The following is a 21784-nucleotide window of genomic DNA, read 5'->3' on the forward strand; positions in this document are numbered from 1 at the left end:
GAACGTTCACAAAAGGTCCTTTACGATCCCGGTGTTGACGGGCATCAGCATCTGATGATGAGGAGGAATTGGCACACAAGTGAACATCCCTGTGTGTGTAAGGGTGGGGCATGGTAGATAAATGACTGTGACCCCCAGGTAGGGGTGGAAAGAGCGGTCCATTTCAGTTTTTTAAAAAAGTTTATCTCTTTTCCCCCCAATTCCGTTCTCTACATGTCTGCAGCCATTTGCGGATTTTTTTTTTTTTAATCCTCATGAAAATTCTCCAGCATTGAGCTTCTCCGAATAAACACATCTTTGTTCGTGGTTTTGACTCATGTACACATTTTTGCAAGACATTTCTCATCCTATAATCCCTTCTTGCATGTTATTTTCACTCATATTTTCATTTTTACGCATGGTTCCCCCCAACACGTGCATTTTTGTAAACCTCGTCTGGATGGCGAGCTGCATGGCGAAATTCACATTTTAAAGGATGGCTGTGTTTCGGTTCCTACGTTGTTTCAGAAAGTGCGCATCTGATCGATGTGGCGTGAAACGCGAACTGAATTGAATCTCTCGCCCGTGCTTGTGACGGGGCTGGCGTGATCAAATTTGCCTTCCGAGAGGACATAGGCAATCCTCCTTATTCAGGAACTTGTGAGTCACAGAACGCACCCAATTAATGGCTCAGGGTTATCAATCTGTGGTTTTTGAGCACCTGGTTGGTGGGCGGTTCTAGAAGTGGCTATGGACTGGTCAGTGGGAGGAGCCAGAAACTGACCCAGGAGGCACAGCATGGCAGATCAGGAGGTGGTGCAAACTGCAGAAGCATTTTAATAGCCAGCCAGCCCACCCAGCACGAAATATTAGGGCAGTGCACTGATCCCCTCGATCTATTCCATGGCTCCAACCCGGGGGGGGGGCGCATCAGGCCAACCTGTACTGGGTTAACCCAGGTGTTACCCACCCCACCTCAAAGCCACTCCCAAATAAGTGTGAGGGGTGGGATGAGTGTTTAATTAAAGTTAAAAAAACCACCCTAATTGACAACATGCAGCTATTACCGCATAGGTTCTTTTAAAAACCTTAATTAAACATTAGACCAGCTGCCTTAACTCTGCCCCCCCAACAGACATCAGGGTCACTTCGGCAATTTCTGCAGGAAAACCCCTTGCAAAGCCCCCACCTGCACCCCGCAGGATGAGTGATGAGTGGTGCACTGATCCTGTGGGGCGGCGCTCAGCCAGGAAGGAGAGCCACAGCATCGGGTCTTGGCCTCTTTGTGGGTTTTCCCATCTGATGGCTGCCTCTTCTTCCAGCCTGATGCCCCGCCCCTGACAGCTTGGGTTCGATTGGGGTCATCCAATCTGACCCGTAGCACTCCATGGCTGTCTGAACTCGACTCGGCGGCAGCCCCCAAGCCTCCAAACAGCCCTGATCTGGCTCAGGACTTGGCTGAACCTGGTGTGCAGCCCAACAAATTACCTTGCTTCTCCAGCAAAATTCCTGACACCAAACTGATGTGGGTTCTGAGCATGGGCACCATCTTAGCCCAGGTGCCCATGCTGGCTTCTCCTGTTCCACCTCCCTTTCTCCAACAGAGGGCAGCAGCGATGAAGGAGGAGGCATCAATGGGGCGTTCTCCCGAGTAGACACAGAAGAGCCAATTTTCACATGCTTGGAGTTGCTAATGTATGATTTCCCATGCTATTCATGCCTCATGGGATATGCCAATAATAATAATAATAATAATAATAATAATAATAATAATAATAATAATAATAATAATAATAATAATAATGAAGAAGAAGTCAACTCTGTTCGCATTACAGATTTCTGCAAGACCTCCCAAACTCCAAATGTTCCATGCGAGAGAGAAAAAACAGCATTTCTGGTGTCATGCATCCTGCTGGTCACAAGGTGGCACTGTGGGTTCATCTGGAAACGAGGCTCTCTTGGTTAGCGCTCTGCAGAAACAGCCCCAACAAATCCACCAGCTTATTTGCAGGAGAAGTGGGGGAGAGTAGCTGTTTCCCCAAATTTCTCCAGGGGGAGAAGAAATTCTCAGACAGTTTCTCAGGGGCAGGGCTCACCAGGCTTGGGGAGTTTTTGTTTTTATTTATTTATTTTGCAACGATGATGGCACCCTGGCTGACATTTTGCACCCTCCTCAATACCCCTGGTGTAGTCGTTCTGGGGCAATTTGGGGTGCGGGGGTGGAAGCCAGGTTGTTGCACAAAAAATTGGTGGTGGAAAACTGGGAAAGACACTGCAACATACCCTTCTTTTTCTAGGGGCGTATGCAGTGGTGCTGTGGCAAATCCGGAAGTGCAGGGTCCCTTCATGATAGTCACAGCCACACCCATCCGTCTTTTTTTGCTGCTGGGTTGAGAATGAGATCCTCGTTAATGCCTCCTCTCATAACAACAGATGTCCCTAGGAGCCTATAGGCACAAAAGAGGAGAGTGTTAGCTACTGAAAATAGTCTTCTCAGTGGCCAACTCACCTCCTTTCACTCTGATGGGCTCCAATTTGCAGGAAAGGACAAGGAAGCATGTGAGAAGAGTCACCTCAGGGTCTGACACACTCCCCTTTCATGCTGATTGGCTCGTAGGATGCTGGAGACATATGGACCCTGCTCCCGAAAAAGGAAGGGGTCTAAGACCCCCTGAGACCCTGGATGACTACACCATTGGGTGAATGAGGAAAAGGGTAAATCTCAAGGGGGAGGATGTCTTCTGATGAATTTCCAGCTCAGTTCTACATCACACAGACAAACAACTGTTTATATTATGCACAAAACACACATATCCCCAGTTCTGTGCCAGTGTGAATGCAATTTTGGCATGCCAAGAGAAACAGTGCAACTCAATACAATGGGTGGACACCTAAATCTTTCCCATGGACCCCAACTCAGATAGGTCCCATGCACCCCATCTGTATAGTTCCCATGCACCCCCATCTGTATAGTTCCCATGCATCCCAATCCCAGATGCCTGGCAAGTGAACATAACACTTGCCCTGCTGGATCAGCTCCAATGTCCTATCTAGCCCAACGTCTTATCGTCTGAGACCCCCTGAGACCCCAGAGAATTACACCCCTGCTTGACTCAGAGTGGATCTCCAAGCTACTCCAAGCCCCTGTTTTAGACCTGTGAGCATTTCTCTTCCTGGCTGTTCCGGGAGGCTATCATTTAGGCACATGACTTCCTCTAGCACCACTTATTTTTTTATTTTTTTATTCCATTTGTAGCTCACCATTCCTCCAAGGAGATCAAGGAGGTATGCATGGTTCTCCCCATCCTCATATTATCCTCACAACAACCCTGCAAGGTAGGTTAGGCTGAGAGAGAGAGAGAGAGAGAGAGAGAGAGAGAGAGAGAGAGAGAGAGAGACTGGCCCACATTCACCTAATGAGCTTCATGGCTGAGCGGAGATTCGAACCTTGGTCTCCCAGGTTCTAGTCCAACATCCTAACCACTATGCCACACTGGCTCTTCCAATGGGAAGACTTTCGGGGGGGGCAATTAGCGTAGTGACGGGTAATGGGAGGTATGGCGTTGTGAGGAGAACGTGCCAGATAAGGGGAACTCGTCCCAGACAAGTAGTGTCTGTGACTTGTTCCGGTTCTCCTCACATCCCCAGGACTGCTGGTTGTTCTATCAGTCAGCCTTCGGATCTCCATGTGCTGTTGTTAAACGCCAGGTCGGTTCACCATAAGATCTCCCTTGTTCATGATTTAATTGTGGAGGAGGCTGCCGACCTGGCGTGTATAACTGAAACCTGGGTGGGCGATCAGGGAGGAGTTGCCCTTTCCCAGCTCTGCCCACCTGGGTATACGGTTCAGCATCATGGTAGAACCGAAGGACGGGGAGGTGGGGTTGCTGTGGTCTATAGGAGTTCTTTCTCACTCACCAAGCACCCTGTCCAGGTGACAACTGGTTTGGAGTGTCTCCACCTTGTGCTGGGCCAGAGAGACAGACTGGGAATTTTGTTGGTGTACCGCCCACCCTGCTGCCCAACAAATTCCCTAACTGAGCTGACAGAGGTAGTCTCGGAGGTATTGTTGCGGTCCCCTAGACTATTGGTGCTGGGGGACTTCAACGTCCATGCCGAGACTGCTTTATCTGGGGCGGCTCAGGACTTCATGGCCTCCATGACAACCATGGGGCTGTCTCAGGTTGTTACTGGCCCAACGCATGTGTCGGGACATACTCTTGATTTGATCTTCACCACTGGACATGGAGATGGTGATCTGGTGGTTGGGGGTTTTTCATCTACCCCATTGTCATGGACAGATCACCGCTTGCTGAAGTTTAGGCTCACAGTGACCCTTTCCCTCTGCAAGGGTGGGGGACCTATTAAATTGGTCCGCCCCCAGAGACTAATGGATCCTGAGGGTTTCCAAAGGGCTCTGGGGGATTTTCCGACTGAGAAGACTGGCGCTCCTGTCGAAGCCCTGGTTGGATTGTGGAATACAGAGATGACCCGGGCGGTTGACACGATCGCTCCCATGCGCCCCCTCCTATGTAGAGCTCATACAGCTCCATGGTATACCGTGGAGCTGAGAGTGATGAAGCAAGAGAGGAGGAGGCTTGAGTGCAGATGGAGGCGAACTCCTGACGAATGCAATTATGCCTTGGTGAGTGCCTCTTCTAAGCAGTATATAGTAGCAGTGAGGGCAGCAAAAAAGAGATATTTTGCTGCCACAATTAAGGCATCTCTCTCCCGCCCGGCGGAGCTCTTTAAAATTGTACGAGGGCTTTTACATTCTGGCCCTCGGGATATTATAGATCCATCTGTAGCCCGCTGTAATGAGTTCGCGAGGCACTTCCAGGATAAGATTGCATGCATTCGCCGGGACTTAGACTCCACTATTATGGCAGTGGGATCTAATGAAGCATCCAGAACACGGTCTTGTCCTTATTTATTGGATGAGTTTCAATCTGTACAGCTTGAGGATGTTGACAAGATCCTTGGAGTGGTGCGGGCGACCACATCTGTGCTGGACCCTTACCCCTCTTGGCTGGTGAAAGCTGGCAGGACCAGAACCGCCAGCTGGGCCAAGGAGATAATAAACGCCTCTCTGAGAGAGGGAGTGGTGCCTGACTGCCTAAAAGAGGCGGTAGTGAGACCGCTCCTGAAGAAATCCTCCTTGGACCCAGATAACCTGAACAACTATAGACCTGTGGCGAATGTTCCGTTCTTGGGCAAGGTGCTGGAACGGGTGGTTGCGGGCCAGCTCCAGGGGCTCTTGGATGACACTGATTATCTTGATCCATTTCAATCCGGTTTTAGGCCCGGTTTTGGCACCGAAACAGCCTTGGTCGCCCTGTATGATGACCTCTGTCGGGAGAGGGACAGGGGGAGTGTGACTCTGTTGATTCTCCTTGATCTCTCAGCTGCTTTTGATACCATCGACCATGGTATCCTTCTGGAGAGACTCACGGAGTTGGGAGTTGGGGGTACTGCCTGGCAGTGGCTCCGCTCCTACTTGGTGGGTCGCCACCAGAAGGTAGTGCTTGGGGAACACTGCTCGATACCCTGGACTCTCCATTGTGGAGTCCCGCAGGGATCGGTACTGTCCCCCATGCTTTTTAACATCTACATGAAGCCGCTGGGTGCGGTCATCAGGAGTTTTGGGGTGCGTTGCCATCAGTACGCTGATGACACGCAGCTCTATTTCTCCTTTTCATCCTCTTCAGGTGAGGCCGTTAACGTGCTAAACCGTTGCCTGGCCGCGATAATGGACTGGATGGGAGCTAACAGACTGAAGCTCAATCCAGACAAGACCGAGAAGCTGTTGGTGAGTGCCTTCTCTGCCCAGATGGTGGATGTTCATCCTGTTCTTGATGGGGTTACACTCCCCTTGAAGGAACAGGTTTGTAGCTTGGGAGTTCTCTTCGATCCTTCCTTGTCACTTGAGGCCCAGGTGGCCTCGGTGGCACGGAATGCTTTTTACCATCTTCGTTTGGTAGCCCAGCTACGTCCCTATCTGGACAGTGATGACCTCGCCTCAGTTGTTCATGCTCTGGTAACTTCTAGACTAGACTACTGCAATGCGCTCTACGTTGGGCTGCCCTTGAAGACTGTTCAGAAACTACAATTAGTCCAAAATGCAGCGGCCAGATTGTTGACGCGGACCAGAAGGTCCGCTCATATAACACCTGTTCTGGCCCGTCTGCACTGGCTTCCTGTTTGTTTCCAGGCTAGATTCAAAGTGCTGGTTCTGACCTATAAAGCCCTACACGGCATGGGACCGCAATACCTGGTGGAACGCCTCTCCCAATATGAACCTACCCGTACACTGCGCTCAACATCTAAGGCCCTCCTCTGAGTGCCATCCCATCGAGAAGCTCGGAGGGCAGTGACCAGAACTAGGGCCTTTTCCGTGGTGGCCCCTGAACTGTGGAACAGCCTCCTCGATGAGGTGCGCCTGGCGCCGATGCTACTATCTTTTCGGCGTCAGGTGAAAACCTTTTTATACTCCCAGGCATTTTAAAGTGTGTTTTAATAGCATTTTCATCATTATTTTGTATTCTGGATGTTGTTTGGTTCTTTTATTGTTTGTTGTTTTGTTTCTTGATTCATTGTATTTATTGTATTCATATATTGTGCTTGTTTTTATCTTTCTGTACACCGCCCAGAGAGCCTTCGGGCTTAGGGCGGTATATAAATTAAATTAAATAAATAAATAAATAAATGCAGCCATGTCTTGTGTATTCACTGGGGCAGCACTGGAGGATCGGGGCCCTAGTACCACCTTGATTGCACTTTTGGAGGTGGTTCATCTGGTTATCGTGTCATGTAGTTGCTGAAGGGTCCATGGAGGCCTGGCTCCCAAGACGGGGTTGCGAGAGGGACTTGCATGCTCTTTAGTTGTTCTGTCAAAGGGACAGATCAGGTGTGGGGAACCTTTGGCCCTCCAGAAGTTACTGAATTACAACTCCGGTCTGCCCCAGTAACCATGACCAATGGCCAGGGAGTATGGGAGTTGTAGTGCAGCAATATCTGGAGGGCCAAAGGTTCCTCATGGCTTAGAGAGAGAGAGAGAGAGTCAAATGTTAGTCATATTCAGAGTATACCCATTAAAATTAAAATGCACAATTTACTTAACTCCATTCATTCAGTGGGTCTATTCTGGGGATGGAAAGATCTGTAAGTTTCAGTTCTTTCCATTTCTCATTTCTTAAATTCAGTTCTCCCCATTTCTGCAGCAATTTGCGGATTTGTTTTAAAAAATCCTCATGAAAATTTCTCCAGCATTTTAATGTAAATTTCTCCAAATCAACACATTTTTCTATGCCTTTTTAACTATCGTACCCATTTTTGCATGCAGTTTCTCCTAATTTAACGCATTTCTGGATGATACTTTCACTAAAATATTCATTTTGATCCAAACTTCCCCTTAACATGTGCATTTCTTTAAATATTTTTGCTGGGAGAACTGCATCGCAAAGTTCAGCTAAGCACGAATTTCAGAGGACGGCTGTGTTCCAACTCTCTCGTTGTTTCAGAAAGTGCCAATCTAATAGTTCTTTAAATGAGAACTGAATTGCATTTCCCCCTATTCTAAGTGGGTCTGCTCTAGGTTCTCTTCCAGCAATCCTGCCTCCATCAGAGACAGGATACTGGATTAGAAAGACCTGTTTGCACAGCTCTCAGGACTGGTTCCCCTGGAGCAGGGGGCATCCGCGTCGACGTCACTCCCGTCGTGATTGGTATGCAGCCAGCGTGCCCTGAGCAGAGCGTGCACTCCCAAGCAGACTGTCTGCAGCAAAGCAAATTAAATCTTCCTCTGAACTCAGCAAATTAGGATGTAAGGCAATACGAAACATTCCTGAGCCTGCTGCCCGGATCTATTTTCGCCTCTTTCAGAAAAGAACTTTGTCATCTGAAGGAAGGAAGGAAGGAAGGAAGGAAGGGAGGGAGGGAGGGAGGGAGGGAGGGAGGGAGGGAGGGAGGGAGGAACGTTAAAAGCAGGCAGGCAGGAAGGAAAGAAGGAAGACAAAAGAAGCAAGGGCTCTTGCCAGTCCCGTCTTTTTTCACTCCTCTGCTTTTCCTTCCTACCTTCCTTCACTCTCAATCTTTTCTTCTGAGCCAGCACCAGCTAATGTGACTTGAGCCAATTGCTCCTAATAAACTGCCACAGTAACACAATGTGGCAGGGGAAGTCTGCGCTGGTGCCAGAGGGTGCCCAGAGAAATGTGTGACAGCTCAATTGATGCCTGGTGCAAGGAGGAGAGCAGGTGCAGGGGGGTGGGAGGTCACCAGGAAGACTCAGAAGAGGATGGACGGGGAGGTGGACAGGGCTCTCTAAAAGGAAAAGGGGTAGTCCAGAGGGCCTGAGCTTCAGAAACCCTCCAGACCAATTTTCCGTTTGTGTGTGTGTGTGTGTGTGTGTGTGCGTGCAGTACTTTAAAGGTTGTCACGTAGAGGAGGGCCAGGATATCTTCTCGATCGTCCCAGAGTGCAGGACATGGAATAATGGGCTCAAGTTGCAGGAAGCCAGATTTCAACTGAACATCAGGGAAAAGTTCCTAACTGTTAAAGCGGTACAACAGTGGAACCGATGACCTTGGGAGGCGGCGGGCTCTGCAACCCGGGAGGCCTCCAGGAGGCACCTGGACAGGCACCTGTTGGGGATACTTTAACTTGGCTTCCTGCATTGAGCAGGGGGTTGGACTCGATGGCCTTAGAGGCCCCTTCCAACTCTACAATTCTATAAAGCAAATTCACATTTTTCTGAACAATTTCAGAACCGAAACACAGTGCTCCTTCAAAATTCTCACTTATTCAGATTTTGCCAAATATGTGCACATTAGGGCATCTCATCTATGAATACATATGCAGAATTATCGGTATTTACTTGAGCATTAAGAAACGTTAAATGCTTTTCCCCCCCTGACCCGGTTTCCCTATACAGGAAGCCAGCCTTTGAGATATGGGTGGGTGAGAAATTCAATTCACTTCACCTTTCAAGGCAAATCTGTCAAAAATCACAGTTTCCCAAACAATATATGAGAACCGAAATTCCTTCGGAATTGGCACTTATTCAGATTGGACCAAATGTTTACAAAAATGTGCTTATTAGGGGAAAGTCTGCCTAAAAATGAATCTATGAATGAAAATAACATCCAAAAATGCATTATAGGATGAGAAACGGCTTGCAAAAATGGGAACATGAGTCAAAACTGCCAAAAAAAAAAGTGTTTATGAAGACAAATTTGTACTAAAATGCTGGAGATTTTTCAGGAGGATTTTTTTTAAAAAAATGGCAAATGTGGAGAACTGTATTTAAGAATGCAAAAATGAGAAACTGACAGAACCAAAGTGGACAGATCTTCTCACCCCTAATATATACTGTACATATAATTTTTCAGATATACGGCATTTTTGCAAGCAGAAAAACATACAGTTACTCCTCTGGGAAAAGGGACACTGACATTTTGCTGTGAAACAGGGGTGTGGAACATCAGGCTCAATGTGGCCCTTCAGTCTTTGCTGTCTGGCCCTCAGGGCCCTCCCTAGCCAGCCTTGCTTCACACCCGCCTCGAGTGGTTTTGCCTGGCTGCGATGTATCCATGAATTCTGATGATGCCTCTTGCTTCCCAGAGAGGGGCATGTGCAAGTGTGTGTAGAAAGTTGCCTATTGTACAAAGGCAGCATTTACATTCATTGCTCTGCCTACTTTTTCCTCTGGCCCCGCCCACTACTGGCATGTGGCCCTCAGAAGGTTACCCAGAAGGGAACGTGGCCCTTGACCTAACAAAAGAAAGAAGTTCCCTACCCCTGCTGTAAAATGAAATTCAGAGGATGGGGAGGTCACCTAGAAGTAAACAGTTGAAGAATGTCAAGAGAAGCCAATAATTTGTCTTTGTTATGTGCCTTCAAGTCGATCTGGACTTACGGCGACCCTATGAATCAGCGACCTCCAAGAGCATCTCTTGTAAACCACCCTGTTCAGTTCTTGTAAGTTCAGGTCTGTGGCTTCCTTGATGGAATCATTCCATCTCCTCTTTGCCACACCATAGTTCTTCTTAAGCATGTACAGCGGTTCAGGGTTCTTACACAACATTTCGTTGTGGACTCTGTTTTCAATCCCCCCCAAAAAAACCCCACATGCATCAATGGGAGTGGGAGCTCAGACAAAAGGGATAAGGCTACGATGTTATCTTAGGGATGGGAAAGTCATTTGACTCAGTTGACATTTAAAAGTGAACCTACCTCCTTTGCAATTTCTGAAACTATAGGTGCACCGAAACACGGCCATCCTTCAAAATTCACACTTGTCTGAATTCGGCAGAGCGGTTCTCCAGGCAAGTAATCACAAACATGCAGAAATGTGGGAGATTTGATTTAAGATTGGAAGAATAAGGAACTGGAATGCTCAGATTTGCCCATTCCTAGACACAGTCTGCCTCTGAGTACCAGTTGCTGGGATTCACAAGTGCGGAGAGTTGCTGTTGTGTTTAGGTCCTACTTGTGAGTTTCCCTTTGGGGCATCTGGTTGGCCAGTGTGAGAACAGGATGTTGGAGTTGATCCACCAGGGCTTTTCATAGGATCTTTTAAGATCTTGGTTTGTCTCTCTTGTTGTCTGCTGCTCTTGACAAGCTCAAAATGAGGGTGATTACAGCTGGCGGAGACAGCCAGTGCCAGAGTCCAGAAACAATAAACCTGACATAGGATTGGCAATGGTCCTTTGCTTTCGCGCCTCTTAACAAGCCTCTCAAATGCATATAACAAGCTGCTGGCTGGCTGGGTGAGGTTTCCAACCGTTCCCAAGGCCTGGCTCGAAACCTCGCCACCAAGATTGATGAGGAAACATTTTCTCTTGGCACTCCCTTCAGCCCCGGTTGCCCAGACTTCCCAATAAATCTGCACATGGCCCAACTCTCCAGCAAGAATTACTCTGAGCCAAAGCTGTTCATTAGAGGGGCTGATCAATCGTTTTTTAAAAATTATTATTATGCAGCCACCAACGGCATCCCAAGGCCAACCACTGCAAATATGTCCGCATAATTAGAGGCAAGGAGACGGACTCTGAATTGTCACTTCCATCCCCTCGCTCAGCGATATTTGATCTCGTCTATGTTTACATATGCAGAATTATCGGTATTCACCTGATCATTAAGAAACGTTAAATGCTTTTTTTTTTCCCCTGACCCAGTTTCACTATACAGGAAGCCAGCCTTTGAGCTGGGGGGCGGGGATTCAGTTCAAGCCAAATCTATCGAATCCAGATCTTTCCACCCCTAGTTTGAGCGAATGTGTGGGATGACAGAACTCGTCTTGGATTCACCTCCGTATTTGCTAAGTAATTATGACCTTTCTCGGCGGAAAGAACTTGCCTTTTGGGTGGGAGGGGAGAGTTTTCATTCCAGCCTGTAATGTTAGGAGCATGAAAGGAAGGGAGGGATATAAATTTAATTAATAATTAGTAAAATTAATTTACTATGATTAATTTATTATGATTAATAATAAACAACCTTAAAGTGGGTGAGAGCAGGGCATGGGGGAGCGATTTGATTCAGTCCACATCTGAAGGTGAAGCGACCCAACTCGTACTTTGCAAAGAAAAGTAGACGCACCTCAACTCAGCCATCCTTTGAAATCCGCTCCGCTCTGCATTTTTGCAATCCAGATCTCCAGTCATGCACACAAAAATGCATATACTTCAGTAAAGCATGCGTGAAAATGCATATATTATGAACATGCACAGAAGGCATTCTATTGGGGGAACATGGCACTGCAAAAATGTGTATATTTGGCATCAGTGCAGACAAACGAGTGCATATTAGGAGAAAAATTGCACTAAAATGCAGAATTTTCATGAGGACTTTTCAAAAAAAGATTTGTTCATTACTGTGTACACTGGCTGACAGAGGCTCTTCCAGGGTTTCAGATCATTGGCCAATCCACATATCAGGGACTGAACCTCGGTTCTTCTGCGTGCAAGGTGGATGTTCTGCCGGTGAGCGACGACCCCTCGAAAATACCAGCATCAGGCACATGCATTGCCTTCCTTGGGAACTGTAGGCCTCTGGTACCCCGGCCCTCTGTAGACAATGCCCAGAAAATGATTTAGATCTCACACGGTCTTGTAGTGATTTCACGCAGTGAGGGGCTAACTGAGGAGAATTTCTGCACATGAACCTGCAAAGCAGCCTCGTCAATCCAATCCCTGCTGGCGCTATGCATTCGTAATTCTCTGAGCCATTTCCCAGGGAAATGATGTCCAAGTCACAGCACATAAAAGCATTGCAAGCCAAAGAAACAAACTTTGGCCAGCGGTGTAGTCCTCCAGGGTCTCGGGGGGGGGTCTTAGACCCCTTACTTTTTTGGGAGCCAGGCTCCAGCAGGGTCCCTAAGTTTTGAGCATCCTATGAGCCAATCAGCATGGAAGGGGGGTGTTGGCTTCCTTGTCTTTTCCTGCTGATTGGAGCCAATTAGAGTGAAAAGTGAGTCAGCCACTGAGAAGACTCTTCTCAGTAGCTAACACACTCCCTGTTCATGCTGATTACTTCCTAGGGTCTTCTGTTGTTGTGGGAGAAGGCATTTACAAGAAACGGAACTCTGTATTCAAACCTGGCCAGATTATTCTATAATCTTAGACGGTTTATAATCTTGGAAGGGGGTGTGGCTGTGAGGGGGCATGGCTGTGACTGTCATGAAACGACCCCACGCTTCTGCATTTGCCACTACACGACTGTTGGTGGCATGACCGATGGACATCTTCAAAAGCAGGAGGCTGTCAGCATAGGCAGAAACCTGCTTTTGCTCTTTGAAATATGACCGAGATTCTAGTCCTTAGTGTGCTCTCATTTTTATACATTTTATACATCTTTATACAAGTTTTTATACTCAGGCGTACATGCCCAATCCATTGCGTCGGGAGGAAAGATAAGGGACTGGAGGGGCTGATGAGGATTTGGGTTGCTAGGGTATTATGGGATGCAGAACAGGCACACCACCAACTATGCAAGTTGTCCAGTGAGGATCTTATGCATCAGGCGGGCCTACGTGGGGGAAAGGTGTTCTTTCAGGTCACCTGTTCATAGAATCATACAGTAGAAAAATTGGAAGGGGCCTATAAGGCCATCAAGTCCAACCCCCTGCTCAATGCAGGAAGTTTCCAAGTCATTAAGGAAAGGGAACGGAACCGTTTCAAGGCTGAGGGCCACATCTCCTCGTAGGCAACCTACTGGGGGCCACATCTCAGGGTAAGGCAAAGGTGGGTGGAGTCAGAGGCAAAAAGTGGGTGGAGCAACAGATGTCACTTCTACATGCTGCTCTGCTCTGCTGTGTACAAGTCAACAGTCGCTACACACAGAACCTCTTTGTCCTCCATCCAGGGAAGCGAGAGACATCATCCCAATGGAAGGACACATCCCAGCCAGGCCGGAAGCACTCAAGGAGGGTGTGGAGAAACAGCAGCGCAGAGGGCTGCCTGGGGAAGGTCCCGGGGGCCAGGTGGAGAGGTCTGGAGAGCCACATGCAGCCCCAAGTCGGGAGGTTCCCCACTCCTGCATCCAGAGCTTCAGAAGATCAAAACCAGAGCTTGAAGTCAGGCCTGGAAATTGACAAAGCACCGGCGTGATCTGAACAGACCGCCTCACCTCAATTAATCACCTTGCAGCCCTGTTAGGAAGCTGCCTTGCCACTGAATTTTGGACCCTTGGTCTCTCTTGCTCCATACTGTCTGCACTGACTGGCAGCAGCTCTCCAGGGGGGACACCCAGGCCTACCAGGGATTGGACCAGGGGACCTCTGCACACAAAGCAGAAAGTGGCTCAGCAGGTAATATGTTGCAATAGTCTGCAAAGGCTCAGGGTGGGGATGCGCTGCAACATTTTGTCGCAGTCCTCACATGGATGCAAAGGTTTTCCAGGGCCCTGGGATGCCAAAAGGGTTGAAACTGAGCCCTGGGGGACAGATAGTTAGGGATTCCCAGTGCCACCAAACACACACACACAGAGTGAGAGAGAGCATGATGCAGTGACAGGGTTACTCCAGCTTGAAATGAGCGTCTTTTAATACACCATTGGAGGTTATATTAACTCATTTCCCTGGTGGCATTTTCCGAGAGTAATTGTGGAGATCTCTCTCTCTCAATCTCAATCTCAATGTGGTAAGTTATAATGGACGAGGTTTTAATTTGCTCCAAAGACAGCAAAAAAACTAACTAGAGAAAAGACGAGAGAGGAGTTTCGGGTGAATGAAAGTCAAACGCTTGTCGCCGAGTGTCAAATATACCAGCGTCTGGAGAAGGGCCTTAAAGCAAGGGGACGCCCTGCTGGGTCAAGGGGTCATCGTGGAGACAGATTGGCGGGGTGGGGGTGGGGAGAGATGGCATTAAAGCCCTGGAAATGATCCGATATTTAATACAAAAATAAGAACATTGGGAGAGCCAGTGCGGTGTAGTTGTTAAGGTACTCGACTATGACCTGGGAGATCAGGGTTCGAATCCCCACACAGCCATCAAGCTCACTGGGTGACCTTGGGCCAGTCACTGCCTCTCAGCCTCACAGGAAAGCAATGGTAAACCCCCTCTGAATACAGCTTACCATGAAAACCCTCTTCATAGGGTCGCCATACGTTGGAATTGACTTCAAGGCCGTCCATTTCCATTTTCAAGAACATTGGAAGGTCGCTCAGGATTATCTACGCCAGGGCTGGGAGAGGTGTGCTCATAAGAACGGAAGAACGGGAGAAGAGCCTGGCTTCTGGCTCAGGCCAAAGGGGACCCATCTAGTCCAGCCTCCTGTTCTCACAGTGGCCAACCAGGTGCCCATGACAGGAAGCCCACAAGCAGGACCTGAGCGCAAGAGCACTCTCCCCTCCTGCGGTTTCCAACAGCTGGAATTCGGAGGTAGACTTTCCCTGAACATGGAGGTTCTTCTATCACGATAGGCATCTATAAGAAGAGCCTGCTGGATCAGGCCAATGGGGTCCCATTTAGTCCAGCCACTTCGGTAGACTCACATACTGGCAAACACACAGCTCAGACCGTTGACGATCTCTGCTAAAATATACACATTTACACAATATGAAGAAGTCCTTCCTTGTGTCTGCCCCGAATCTTCCAACGTTCGGGGTCATTGGATGTCCATGAGTTCTAGTGTCATGAGAGAGGGCGACAAGCTTTTCTCTATCTCCTTTCTCCAGGCCGTGCATCACGTTACACACTTCTATCATGTCACCTCCGGATCCTCCAGAACGTGTTGGCTTACCCTGACTACAGGAGTGCAGCAGCAGGCATTTGGCCCTTGATGTGTGGGATCTTTCTTGATGACCAGTAATGTAGTAGCAAATCCGGAAGTTCAGGGTCCTTTCAGGTAGGTCACACCACTCTAGGGACGGGGGAAGAATGTCTGCTAAATTGGACCTAGTACCGGATTCTGACCGAATTTGCCAGTTTGCTATCCTTTCGGACCAGCACTGATTTCTTGCAGCAGGCGGTGGCTGTAATCAGCAGAGATTTGCACACCAGAGGTCCAGGCTGAGTCCTCAACATCTCTAGGTAGGGCTGGGAATGTCCCTTCTGTTACCCTGGAGAGCCGCTGCCAGTCAGGGCCGACAGTACAGAGCTATATGGACACATTATCTGATTTGGTATAAGACAGATTTCTCTGTTCCTGTTTAAATCAGCTCTTTATTCAGGATCATGAGGACTGGAATCCTAATTTATTTTTAGAGGAAAGGACCAAAACTCAGTGACAGAGCACAGGCTTTGCACTCAGAAGGTCCCAGGGTCAATCTCTGGCATCTCCAGGTAGCTTTGGGCCTGTCCCCTGCCTTAAACCCTGGTGAGTCACTGCCAGTCAGTGTAGACAACACCAAGCAATGCTCTGACTGGCAGCTTACAATAGATAAGGCAGCTATGCATTTGGGAGGGGCACAATCAGTCGTGTAGTGGCACATTCAGAAGCACAAGGTCCCTTCATGAGAGTCACAGCCATGCCCGCTTCGAAGACTATACAACCTTCTTGAAGGCTGCTTTCTGCTTCTCTGTCACTGTCCTTTCTCACTGTCAAAGATATCACTCGAATTACTGACTTCAGTGTCTACACACGTTGATTTCCTGCTGCTACGAAACTCCTTGAGGATTCCCTGTCTCTTCTGGTGCAATGACAGAATTCTCCCTCTCCACAACTTGGCTTTTTGAAGTGGGAACGAATTGGAACTCCTTTCACTCGGATTGGCTCCAATCCGCAGGAAAGGACAAGGAAGCACATTAGAAGACTCTTCTCAGTGGCTAACATATCCCCCTTTCATGCTGATTGGCTCATAGGTTGCTGGAGACATAGGGACCCTGCTGGGACCTGGCCCCCCAAAAAAGTAAGCAGTCCAATATCCCCTGAGACCCTGGATGACTACGTGCCGGGGCACGATGCAACACAATCTAGAGAACAAGGAAAGGATGGAATGATGAAAATCCATCCATCCATCGTTATTGAGATGACAATGTTTTTTAAAGATGTTTTGTTTTAATATATTTTAAAGACTGTTTTTATGACTTTTTAAAGTATTTTTTTAGCGCTTTTGTTTGCCGCCCTGAGCTCCCACTGGGAGGAAGGGCAGGATATAAATAGCAGAGAAAAAATGCATCTGCACAGTTTGGGATGACGGACGTCCCTGAGAGAGATTCTAATCTCACTGTCTCAGGTGCCGTTGGCAACTGGCCGGCTCTGCCAACATCTCCCTGTCCCCATCAAAACTCTGTCTGGAGTAACAAGCAATCAATTCCCCTGTTAAGCTGTCGAAATATTTAACGGATATTACAGCTAATAGGCATGGGGAGGGTCGATGGCGGGGGGGAACCTCAACCACCAGCGAGGAAGAGAAATGACACTGCCAGGCTTCATGAGCACAGCAATGTGCGTGAAGAAAGCTCTCTTTCCAAGAGGCCTTTGGGAGCTCAGGGCCAAGGCCTCAAAGGCAGGGCTGGGCTGGGGCTACTAAGTGGATAGGTTGGGGGAAAGGATTGGCCCTGAGGAGGGGCCAAGTGGCTTCTCTGGAGGACCCTGACATCCAGAGAAAGCACAGGTCAGAGGTGTATGAGAGTGCCATCCCTTCTCTCTCTCTCTCTCTCTCTCTCTCTCTCTCCCCTACAACCTTGTCTCACTCTTTCTGACACCCCTGGTCTCACTTTTACTCTCTCTGACACCCTTTATCTCACTCTCTCACTCTTTCTGACACCCCTGGACTCACTCTCACTCTTTTTAATACCCCTTGTCTCACTCTCACTCTTTCTGACACCCCTGGACTCACTCTCACTCTTTTTAATACCCCTTGTCTCACTCTCACTTTGTCTGACATCCCTGCTTTCACTCTCACTCTTTCTGACACCCCTCATCTCACTTTCACTCTTTCTGGCACCCCTGCTCTCACTCTCACTCTTTCTGACACCCTGATCTCACTCTCACTCTTTCTGATACCCCTTGTCTCACTCTCACTCTGTCTGACATCCCTGCTTTCACTCTTACTCTTTCTGACACCCCTGGTCTCACTCTTACTCTCTCTAACACCCCTGGTCTCACTCTCACTGTTTCTGATACCCCTGGACTTACTCTTTCTGATACCCCTTATCTCACTCTCACTCTTTCTGACACCCCTGATGTTCCTCTTTATGCACCCTATCCCCTAATATAGGCATTTTTGCAAGCATTGCTTGGTTGGCAAATGGCATCACAACATTCGGACAAGTGTGAATTTCAAAGGCGGGCTGTGTTTCGGTCCTCGCATCATTTCAAAAAGCGCCAGTTTGATCAATACGTCTTTCAATGCAAACTGGGTCAAAGTTCTCACCGGTCCCTAATCTATCCCAGGGGCACCAATGCCCAGTCCAAGGGGCCGAATGCAGCTCTGACAGTGATGGATTGGAGGGGTAGCTCACCAGGACAGACTGAGGTCATGTCAGGGTGGATTGGGGGCTTCTCCCACAACAACAGATGCCCCTGGGAGCCAATGAGCATGAATGAGCATGAAAGGGGATAGTGTTAGCTGCTGAGCAGAGTCTTCTCAGTGGCTGACTCACCTCCTTTCACTCTGATTGGCTCCAATCAGCAGGAAAGTGGCTAACACACTCCACTTTCATGCCGATTGTCACATAGGATGATGAAGACATAGTGACAGTGCTGAGATCCTGTTCCCCCAAAAAGTAAAGGGTCCAAGGCCCCCTGAGACCTCAGACGACTACACCCCTGGTCTGGGGCTGTGCCAGGGAAAGTCAAGGGCTTGCCAGGGAAAATTGGGGGCTTGCCAGGGTGGATTGGGCATGTTGGAGTGGATCAAGGGTGTCCTAGGGTGGATTGGGGGCACACCACTAAAACAGTTCAAGGGATTATACAGATCCAAAGGTTTCCTAGAGAGGGAATCTCCAGTGCCCCCAACCAGGGAAGATACACAGCAGCCCTGGGACTGGCATTTCCAGCTCCACCTGGAGACAACGGTCTCCACATCTCCCAGGGTTTCTCGTGCCTCTGGTCACGTCACCGTCCAGGCATCCCAGCCTCCCAGCCCCGCAAAAAAAAATATACCCAACATGTTTTGTTCTTCAAGCTGCTTCTAGGGATTTCAATAAAATCGACAGGTGGCAGGGATCGATGGTCCATCCGGCTTTCTCCCTCCCTCTTCCCCCCTTTTTCTCCACCCGCCAGTGTGTTGACCACAGAAGTTGGGGTTGCTGCGGGGGGGAGGAAGGGGGAGAACGTGTCCTGCAGCTGGAGCGAGGCAGGTTGTGGGAAGAGGAACTCGATTGGAAATCTATCAGCTACTTCCCATGATTTATGGGTCCGTTGCCAGAAGAAACAGCTCCAGATGGGGGTCATTTTTTAAAGGGCAATGCTAGGGAGTTTCCTACTTCCATGCGCCACATGATCCATCCTCAAGCACAGCATTTTTCACACAGGAAAGGGGGTCCTTTCTTTTTCTTTCCTCCTCTCCCCACCAGGTGTGTAGTTGCCTGGGGTCTCAGGGGGTCTTAGACCACTCATGTTTTTGGGAGCAGGATCACAATGTCTCCAGGACCTTACGAGCCAATCAGCATGAAATTTGTGTCTTAGCCACTGAGAAGAGTCTTCTCGCACGCTTCCTTGTCCTTTCCTGCTGATTGGCAACAGAATGAAAGGAGGCGGGTCAGACACTGAGAAGACTCTTCTCGGAAGCTAACACTCTGGTCCCTAGGGATGTTTGTTGTTGTGGGAGAAGGCACTAACAGGGATCACATTCTCAATCCAGCAGCAAAAACGGGGGGGGGAAAGGGCGTGGCTGTCACTGTCATGAAGGGACCCTGCACATCTGAATTTGCCACGACACTGCTGCTCCTCACATCACTCGGTAGCCTCTTGATTACTGCAACGTGCTTTAATTAGGGCTGCCCTTGAATCTGGTCTGGAAGCTGCAGCTAACACCCAAACTGCTCACAGAAGTACGCTACCGGGAGCCTGTTGCCAGTTGTGTAGTGGCAAATTCAGAAGTGCTGGAGTCCCTTCATGTTAGGCTGTGGGATTGAGAATGAGATCCTTGTTAATACCTTCTCCCACTTCAACAGACATCCCTAGAAGCCAATAAGAATGAGAGTTGAGTGTTAGCCACCAAGAAGAGTCTTCTCAGTGGCTGACTCCCCTCCTTTCACTCTGATGGGCTCCAGTCAGCAGGAAAGGACATGGACCACATTAGAAGACTCTTCTCAGTGGCTAACACACCCTCCTTTCAGGCTGATGGCTTATAGGATACTGAAAGCAAAGGGACCCTGCAGGGACCCTGCTCCCCCCAAAAGGAAGGGGTCTAAGAACCCCCCACAAGATCCTGGATGACGACATCCCTGCCTGTTACTCCTTTGCTGAGAGAGTTGCACTGGTTGTCAACTTGCTGCCGGATGGGCCTCAGTGCTCTTGGATTAATTCACAAAGCCCTCAACAACTCAGGCCCAAAATACCTATGAGCATAAGAAGAGCCAGTGGCCCATCTAGTCCAGCGTCTTGTCCCCTCAGTGGTCGACAAGATGCCCATGGGAAGCCGGCAGCAGGACCTAAGCACATAAGCACTCCCCCCCTCTTGCAGTTTCCAGCAATTGGTATTCAGGAGCCTATTGCTTCCAACTATAGAAGCAGAGCAGAGCCACTGATAACCTCCTCTTCCATGAATTTGTTTAATCCTCTTTTTTGTCGTTATATGCCTTCAAGTCAATTACGACTTACGGCAACCCTATGAATCTTGTCTGGATACATATTCGCAGGGTTTTCACAGTAAGAGGTATTCAGAGGTGGTTGACCATTGCCTCTCTCTAAGCCGACGGCACCAGGGATTCCCAGGCGGTCTCCCATCCACGTACTAACCAGGCCTGACCCTGCTTAGCTCCTGAGATAGACAAGATCGGGCATGTTCTGGACCAGTTATCAATTCCTTCAATTCGTGAACATCTTTTCCCCCCACACCTCCCAGTTAGCAATCTGAATGTGTGCATTGATAAAATACTGCAGCAAAGCGATCTTGATGCAACAATATAAATATAATCGCATGAACACTGTTTTTGCGTCTGCCTGCACTCTGGTGGAGGACACCACCACCTTGAAAAAAGAATATTGACCAGGGCATGCCACACATAGGTCATTTTAGACTTTGGACTGAATGGATGCAAAAATTCACAAACTCAGATCTGTCCTGCAAAGTGGGCCATTTCTTTTTAGCCAATCGATTTTGACTTGTGGCTACCCTATGAATCTTTTTCTGGATATATGCACAGGGTTTTCATGGTAAGAGGTATTCAGAGGTGGTTTCCCATTGCCTCCCTCTAAGCCGACAGCACCTGGTTTTCCCAGGCGGTCTCCCATATGTACAAACCAGGCCAGACCCTGCTTAGCTTCCGAGATCAGATGAGATCAGGCGTGTTCAGGGTAGTATGGCCATAGGCTAACCCTCTTTTGAAGCTATCCAAATAAGTGGCCATCACTGCCTCCCATAACTTAACAGGGGCCCATCTTTATGTTCCACCTCAGTCACAGAGATCTTCTGCTGGGGCACTTTTGGCGGTCCCCAGCACCCCTGAGGTTCATTCGGACTTTACCAGGGAAAGAGCCTTTAGTATGGCCTGCCCTGCCCTGTGGAACTCCCTTCCAGTTACGGTTCGGCAGAAATCATCCCTGATTCCTTTCAGGCATCTTTTAAAAACTGGTTTATTTAATGTTTACGGGCCAATTTTAACTGATATGCTATTGATGCTTTTAACTGAGGTTTTATATATATACTACCATGTTTTTACACTGCACCTGGCCTTGTTTCAATTTTTATGCAAGTGTGGCTGAAAAAACATTTAAATAAAGAAATAAAAGAGCTGACGTTTGAGGGGGTGACCCATAGATGGCACCAGAGAGACAGGCAAGGGAACCTCTGCACGTGCACACAGACCTGCTAGACCAGCCAGCCTGCTCACGACAAACATGCAAAGCAGGTTCGGTTGAGAGAAGGTGAACTGGCCTAAGGTCCCCCAGTGAGCTTGATGGCTGAGAGGGAGATTTGAACCCAGGTCTCCCAGGCGTTTAGCGATTGTTGTTGTTATGTGCCATCAAGTCGATCTTGACTCATGGCGACCCCATGAATCAGTGACCTCCAAGAGCATCTGTCGTGAACCACCCTGTTCAGATCTTGTAAGTTCAGGTCTGTGGCTTCCTTGATGGAATCAATCCATCTCTTGTTTGGCCTTCCTAAGGCCCTTAAGCAAAAGCACACTCCAGTGAGACTACATCCTCGCTGCCATTGTTGCCAACTGCTGCTGCTCCTCTGCTCCTCCCTGCTTCT

At 48.6% G+C, this 21784-nt stretch overlaps 1 protein-coding gene and 1 pseudogene across 1 annotated transcript in view; both read right to left on the reverse strand.

Moving 5' to 3' along the window:
• ONECUT3 (one cut homeobox 3) overlaps nt 1-21784 on the reverse strand; it is a 75348-nt gene that overhangs the window by 7080 nt on the left and 46484 nt on the right. The window lies entirely within an intron of this gene.
• Nucleotides 20784-20900, reverse strand: LOC133373024 (5S ribosomal RNA; annotated as a pseudogene).

The sequence above is a fragment of the Rhineura floridana genome, chromosome 18 (genome assembly GCF_030035675.1).
Source record: "Rhineura floridana isolate rRhiFlo1 chromosome 18, rRhiFlo1.hap2, whole genome shotgun sequence".
In the NCBI taxonomy this organism is placed as follows: domain Eukaryota; kingdom Metazoa; phylum Chordata; class Lepidosauria; order Squamata; family Rhineuridae; genus Rhineura; species Rhineura floridana.